Genomic DNA, 7,668 nt, shown 5'->3' with positions numbered 1-7,668 from the left:
TAAGTCTCTTGAGTTGTGATTCCATCAGGTTGAGGCTAGAACAACCACTAATTTAGGGATTGATAGTGATGGGGTGTTGCATTTCTGAGATAGGATCTATGTACCTAATGATGAGGATTTGAGGTTATCGATTCTGAGAGAGGCGTATAGTAACCCTTACGCTATGCATCCTGGGGGCATCAAAATGTATAGGGATCTTCGAAAGTTGTACTGGTGCCTAGGGTTGAAACGTGAGGTGACAGACTTTGTTACTCGTTGTTTGACTTACCAGCAGGTTAAGGCTGAGCATCAGTTACCTTCGAGTTTGCTTCAGCCACTAAGGATAATGATGTGGAAATGGGAGCAAGTAACAATGGACTTCGTTAGTGGGTTGCCTCTAGCACCCACTAAGAAGGATTTTCTGTGGGTCGTCGTGGATCGATTGACCAAGTCTGTACATTTCATTCCTGTTAGGACGGACTTCTCCTTGCAAAAGCTGGCTAAGCTCTACATTTCTGAGATAGTGAGGTTGTATGGGGTTCCTGTTTCGATCATCTCCGGTAGGGATTCTCGTTTTACATCTCGGTTTTGGCAGAAACTTCATGAAGCTTTGGGTTCTCATCTATATTTCAGTATTGCTTTTCATCCTCAGACAGATGGTCAGTCAGAGAGGGTGATTCAGATATTGGAGGATATGTTGAGGGGTTATGTCATGGATTTCCGTGATAGTTAGAAGGAGTACATGCCATTGGCAGAGTTTGTTTACAATAACAGCTATCAATCTAGTATTTAGATTGCACTGTACGAGGCACTTTATGGTCGTAAGTGATGCACTCCTTTGTACTGGACTGAGTTAGGTGAGCGACGTATTCTGGGTCCAGAGTTAGTATCAGAGACTGAGGATAAGGTCCACGTGATTTGTGATTGGCTGAAAGTGGCTTCTGATAGACATAAGTCCTATGCAGATTCAAAAAGGAAAGACATCGATTATTCTGTGGGAGACATGGTTTTTCTTAAGGTCTCGCCATGGAAGAAGGTTCTGAGGTTCGGTCGTAATGGCAAGTTGAGTCCTCGATTTATTGGGCCATATCGGATTTTGAAGCGAGTGGGACCAGTCGCATATTAGTTGAAGCTTCCTCCAGAGTTGTATCGAATGTATGACGTATTTCACCTGTCAATGTTGAGACGCTATTGCTCTGATCCTACTCACATTGTGCCTATGGAGGAGATTGAGGTTAGACAGGATCTGACGTTTGAGGAGGAGCCAGTTTAGGTTTTAGATCGCGACGTTAAGATTCTGCGTAGGAAATCTATTCCCTTGGTGAAGGTGTTGTGGAGGAATCATAGCACTGAGGAGGCTACTTGGGAGCCAGAGGATTTGATGCGTCAGTAGTATCCTCACCTTTTCTGATCAGGAAAAATTCAAAGACGAAATTTCGTTGAGGGGGTAGAGTTGTAACGACCCAAATTTTTGTAGTTTCGACTTTTGTAAGTGTTGGGCTTGGAAGTGTTTGAATCTGTGTTTCGAGTTATTTTTGGTTTTTTTTATTATTAGTGAATAAAGCCTGACTTGAGGTCAGTGGGCTTATAATGAATTATGGGTAAAAACTTAACAGAATGGGCCTGCTAGTCTAGTGGTTAAGTGGCAAGGGAATATGCTTAGGGTCAAGGGTTCGATTCCTTGCAGTGGCGATGGGATTATTTTTGCTGCAAGTTCTATTAAGAGTTGGGTTTTATTAAAATTCTGAGTTTTGGGCTTTAGGGAAGAATTAGGGTTTTCCTATTTTCTTCTGGTTAACAAAATAGTTTCTCTGCCATTTCTTCCTCTTCCAAACCCTTGCTGCCGTAATTATTTTCTTTTCTTTCTTTTTCTTTCGTCTCCATTTTTCTTCTCCTTTGATTTCCTGTTCTCTTCCGTTTAGCTGTGACATTTGCTAGTGGTTCTGACGATTCGGTAACTAACGTTTAGACTAAGTTATGAGATTTCGGTTGGAGATTATTTAAAAGGATTTTGGTTGCTATTTAGCGATTAATTAAGGTTCGGTAGATCAGTAATCGAATTCTTGGTAGCGAGAAACACCGTTCTTCGTCAAAGGTAAGTAGATCTCGTGTTTTGGGATTTGTCCATTCTTATGTAAGTTGATTTAACTGATTGATTTGGGCTCGGTATTGTCAATCTTAGGCTTTGAAGTGTTCGTGGTTGGATTAGCAGCGAAAACTAATCAGGTATGTACTCCAATCGCGTAGAAAATGAGTTTTGATAAAAGTTAAAAAGTGGCCAGTCGATGCCACACGGGCATGTGGTCTGCCCGTGTTATAGCCTACGGCGCGAGACACGAGCGTATGACTGACTAGCCAGGCCATGCGCGCGCCACACGGGCGTGTGAGGCTGGAGAGGCTGTGTACTAGGCACGGGCTCAATCAATTGGGCCGTGTAGGTCGCACGACCGTGTAGGTGAGCCAAACGAGCGTGTGGGACTTTGAGCCAGGCCGTGTGATCAACACGGCAAAGCCAAGTTACACCTTGTGGGCTACAAGGGCGTGTAGGCCTACACGGGCAAGGCAGTCGGGCGTGTGAGCCTAATTAATTTGAAATGGTCTGTAAGGTTGCATGGGTTGCCTAAGTCGATTGTGACCTGATTATAGGGGCGGTAAGCATTACTTAAACCCCATACTCTAATTGATTATTGAATTGTGTGCAAAAGCATGTTATTGTAAGCATGTGTATCTATCTGACTTCGTATATCCGTTTTGCCATGATTTTGATAATATCTGATATCTGCATATAAGCATGTCATGGTATGTATGTTGCATTTCATTGGGTTGGGATTGTTGTGAAGAGAAGGAAGTCTGAGAGGGGATTAGCCTGTTATCTGGCAGCTATGCTGTATATATCTATTATGTACTATTTTACGGTACCTTTTGGTCTGTAGGGTTGGATGGGTTGATTATATCCACATACTTGGTGTGTAGGGTTGTTTGGGTCGATTCTATCCCCATATGGTGTGTTGGGTTGGTCGGAGATGGTGTGCAGGGTTGGTGGGCATGTTTTCTGATATCTGATTTGTTATGCACGCGATACCTGTATGGCTAAGGCCAAATTATCTGTATTTTGTTATCTGTTTGTATGCATCCTGTTTGTGGGGATGTAAACACTAAGTTTGCGAAAACTCACCTCTTCGTTTATTTGTCTGTTAGATAATCCTCATAGTAGATGGATCGGTGCGATGGAGGGCTTGATGGTGACCACTGTTGGACATTTATGGATTTTTGAGTAACATTTTATTTGTCTACTTTATTTTAAATATTTATTTTCAGGATTAAAATGTCTTTGAACTTGAACTATTTTTAAGTTTATTTCAGGGTTTTAAACTATTAAGCTATTAATTAATGAATTAATGATGCTTTAGCTTCTGCGATAATAAAATGTGTTCACCTAATAATCGGTTTGGAGATTTCACGACTTAAGTAACGACAATGAACTGAACGATTTTTAACTTGCTAAAAATTTCTAAAAACACTCTCATCTGACGCCGCCAGATTCGGCCATAAAGTCTAGGCCGGTTTGGGGTGTTACATTTAGTGGTATCAGAGTCGAGTTTGTAAAAACTCGGCTATGGATTTGGGAAGTAAAAAGAATGGGTCTTGGAAAGTAAGTGGTAAAGTAATTTGAAATATTTTTGATAAATAAGTGGTTCACTGAGTCTCCGGTGTTGATCCTATAAGTACTCTGAAACTCTGATATGTACTGTTTGAAAGCATGCTTATACTAAAATTTATTTGTATCTTTCTGAAATACTATGTATGTATTGTGAGACCTCTATAGGTAGTACTTTACTGAAACACTTTAGGTAGTGTAAACTGGAAACCAAAGTGAGCCTATTACTCGTAATAACTAATTTTGAAACTCTGATATGGTTCTGCATAAAATATCTGCTAATAATTATCGAAACTGTAAATTGATGTGCATAAAATTTCTAAATACAGATTAATTCGATAGTTGCGATGAGCACGCGTGCTACTCGTGGACGGGGTACTAAGGGCAGAGGCAGAGGCCGTAGAGGGATTCGACCTGAGTCCTTCACATCTAACATGATCCTTAATCTGGACACTAGCATGACACCAGTGTCACCTGTTACTGAGACTGGTGCTGAGTCTCAGGATCGTGTAGCTGGGGACAACGTACTATCCCAGGCCATGCTGCGAATTTTGGAGAGGGTCGCTGGGGCTAATGTTGGATCTGGAGGTTGTGGGTCGGTTACAAAAAAAACTCCGGTCGAATGGGGCTGAGATATTTAAGGGCATCGCTGGAGTTGCTCCGAGTGTGGCCGAGTATTGGATGGAGGCCACAGAGCACATAATGGATGATCTTGATTTTACTGATGAGCAGAAGCTCAAGGGGGCTATGTCTCTACTTCGTGATGAGGCATACCAGTGGTGGTTGACCATTAAGGAGGGTACTCAGCCTGATAGGTTGACTTGGGATTTGTTTAAGACCCCCTCTCAGAGTAAGTATATAGGAGCTAGCTACACTGACGCTAGGCGACGTGAGTTTCTAAATCTCACTCAAGGAGACCGTTCAGTGGCCGAGTATGAGATCGAATTTCTAAGGCTGAGTCGCTATGCAAGGGGCATGGTGACGAATGAGTATGATCACTGTGTTTGATTTAAGGATGGTCTTCGTGATAGTCTGCGAGTTCTGATAGCTCCTCAGAGGGAGCGGGATTTCTCAGTCTTGGTCGAGAAGGCCAAGATAGCTGAGGAGGTGAAGCAGCTCTGAGCTCCAAATCCATGAGAAAGGGAAAGTTAAGAGGGATTCTGAGTCTATTGGTTCTGGGATGAGGCCTAAGAAAAAGTCCAGGGCTGACGGGTCCTTTAGAGTTGGGCCTACTGTTGCACCTGCTGGGGTGGCAATTTGTCAGCTAAGTAATAGACGCCATCCAGGCGAGTGTTGGAGATCTACTAGTGCTTGTTTGAGGTGTGGATCGACTGAGCATCGAGTTAAGGATTGTCCACTAAGGGGTAATCAGGTGTAAGCTCCGTTTGTTGAGACTGCACAGTCGTCGAGACGAGTACAACAGCCACCTAGGGGCTGAAGACAGGCTAGGGGTGGTAGCGGTATGGGTCGAGGTTAGAGAGCACCTGCTATCAGGATTATCCTTGTCTATGAAAAAGAAAGATGCTATTTGAGTAATCGTCGATTGTTTGACGAAGCCTACACTTTCTATCCTGGTATGAGTGGATTTCCCACTTGATAGAATCTTGAATGATCTATTTTTGAGATTGTTAGATTATATGATGTGCTAGCTTTTGTTATTTCTGATAGAGATCTACAGCTCATACTTCAATTCTAATACAAGTACAAGAAACTCTGGGTATACGGTTACATTTTAGTATCGTGTTTCATTTTCACACAGATGATCAATCTGAACATATGATTCAGATCTTAGAAGATATGCTTCGATGTTGTGTACTTGAATTTAAAGGTAACTGAGAAAAGTATTTGCCTTGGGTTGAATTTTCTTATTATAATAGTTAATAGTCAAGTACAAAATTTTACTGTACGAGGTTTTATATGGTTACCAATGTAAAACTTCGATGTTTTGGATGGAGTTCAATGGGAAAGGATACATGTAGTAGGTTTGATTCTTTGGAAACCAAATAAAGATGAAGTCATCTGATACAATTTAAAAGTAATATTTGATCGTTAGAAATCCGATGTGAATCTGAAATGAAAAGAAATGAAGTTTTAGATTGGGGAAAAAATATTTTTGAAAGTTTCGCCATGGAAGAATGTTTTCCAGTTTGCCCATAAAGGCAAATTAAGGATGTGGTTTATTAGGTCATATAAGATTAATGAAAAGAATTGGGCCTGTTTCATATTGATTGGTATTATTATTAGAGTTCTACAGAATTCACAATGTTTTATGTGTATATGTGTTATGCTAGTATTGATCAGACCCGTCATCTGTTATTTCTCTGATAGAGATTGAAATTCAGCTTGGCATGACTTACAGTGAGTGACTGGTTGAAACTCTGGCATGTGAAGTGAAAGAAACAAAAAATATAAAGGTAGCTTTAGTGAAAGCTCTTTGACAATGATACGATATAGAGAAAGATATCTGGGAACCTGATGGAAACATGAGAAAGTAATGTTGGAATCTCTTTGCTGGTAAAATTTCCAAAAACGAATATTCTTTAAGGGGGGAGAGCTGTAACAACCCATTTCTCAATGAAATCGGAACAGTGGTTTCAGGACCACAAATCTGACCCAAAAATAAAGTTTATTTTTATTTTATTATATGGTCTATATTATGATAGACAAGTCGTGTGAAAATTTTGATACGAAAATTTTATCGATTAAGTGTTTAATTACGGGAAGGACCAAATCGCATAAAATGCAAAAGTTAAATTCTAGTAGTTAGAAGGATCAAATAACTATGGAATTCAGAACTTAAGGTCCTTATATGGTAATTAGACCATTAATAAAAAGTTAGTAGATATTTTTGAATGATTCATCCATGAAAAATTAGAAAATGTCTAGGGACTAAATTAGAAACCAAAATTATTAAAGAAGATAAATTAATAAAATAGAAATAAAAATCATTTTTATCATCTTCTTCCCCAAAATAATACATGAAAACCCTAGAAGAGAGAGAAGAAAGTTTCTTGGCCAAATTGGGTAAGTTTTCTTGTCCCGTTTTTAGTAATTTTGATATTTTTAAAATCGGGATAGCTTAATATGTAACACCCCAAAACCCGAGACCATCGCCGGTGTCGGACCCGAGGGTTAACAAACCAAGTTCACATGTTTTTGCCCACCAATTTGACATTTCCAGTCAGGCTGGAAAACTGCGTCACTGTCGCCTTAAAAATCATATCTCGAGTTTCAAAACTCGGAAACTGGTTTCGTAAATTTTCCTGAATTTAGACTCATATATCCATCCATGGATTTATTTCTAGGATTTTGGTCGGGCCAATTGGTACAGTTTATTAGTTAAAGTTACCCTGTTACAGGGATCGACTGCTCCGACCTTCGCGCGGTATAACTTGAATATCTCTCTGTACAGGGCTTTAATTCTGGTGTCGTTTGTTTCTAATGAAACTAGACTCAAAATGGAATCTGTACATATAAGATATATCTCCTAATTCTTTTGGATAATTTATAGTGAATTTTAAAGTTGCGACAGGGAACCCAGAAACCATTCTGGCCCTGTCTCACAATAGCTTTAATATCTCTTAACCTGTAACTCCTATGACCGTTTCATTTCTTCCATATGAAAATAGACTCATCAAGGTTCATTTACATAGCTTATTCACTATCTAATTCCATTCCTATGAATTTTGGTGATTTTTCACATTCACGCCACTGCAGCTGGCAGCATCTGTTTTAAGATAGGACTCACCTATTTGGTGGTCTCCATGATTCAACTAGCCTTACCATACATAGGTTCATATATGATCATTTTAACCGTGCCAATGGCTGATCATATGACCAACATTCTCATTTCAAGCCATAGCCACATCACGACACAAAATATATACATACAACCCACAATTAGTCTAAGTTCATACTTCCTTTTTGAGCCATTTCGCACGGCCGTACATACTTACATTACAACATATTTAACAAACAAGGGTAGTCCTATACATGCCATCTCAAGTTCAAACAAAAATTTATACCAAAAT

This window comes from Gossypium arboreum, chromosome 13 (assembly GCF_025698485.1).
Source record: "Gossypium arboreum isolate Shixiya-1 chromosome 13, ASM2569848v2, whole genome shotgun sequence".
Lineage (NCBI taxonomy): Eukaryota > Viridiplantae > Streptophyta > Magnoliopsida > Malvales > Malvaceae > Gossypium > Gossypium arboreum.
This window is presented reverse-complemented; position numbering follows the sequence as displayed.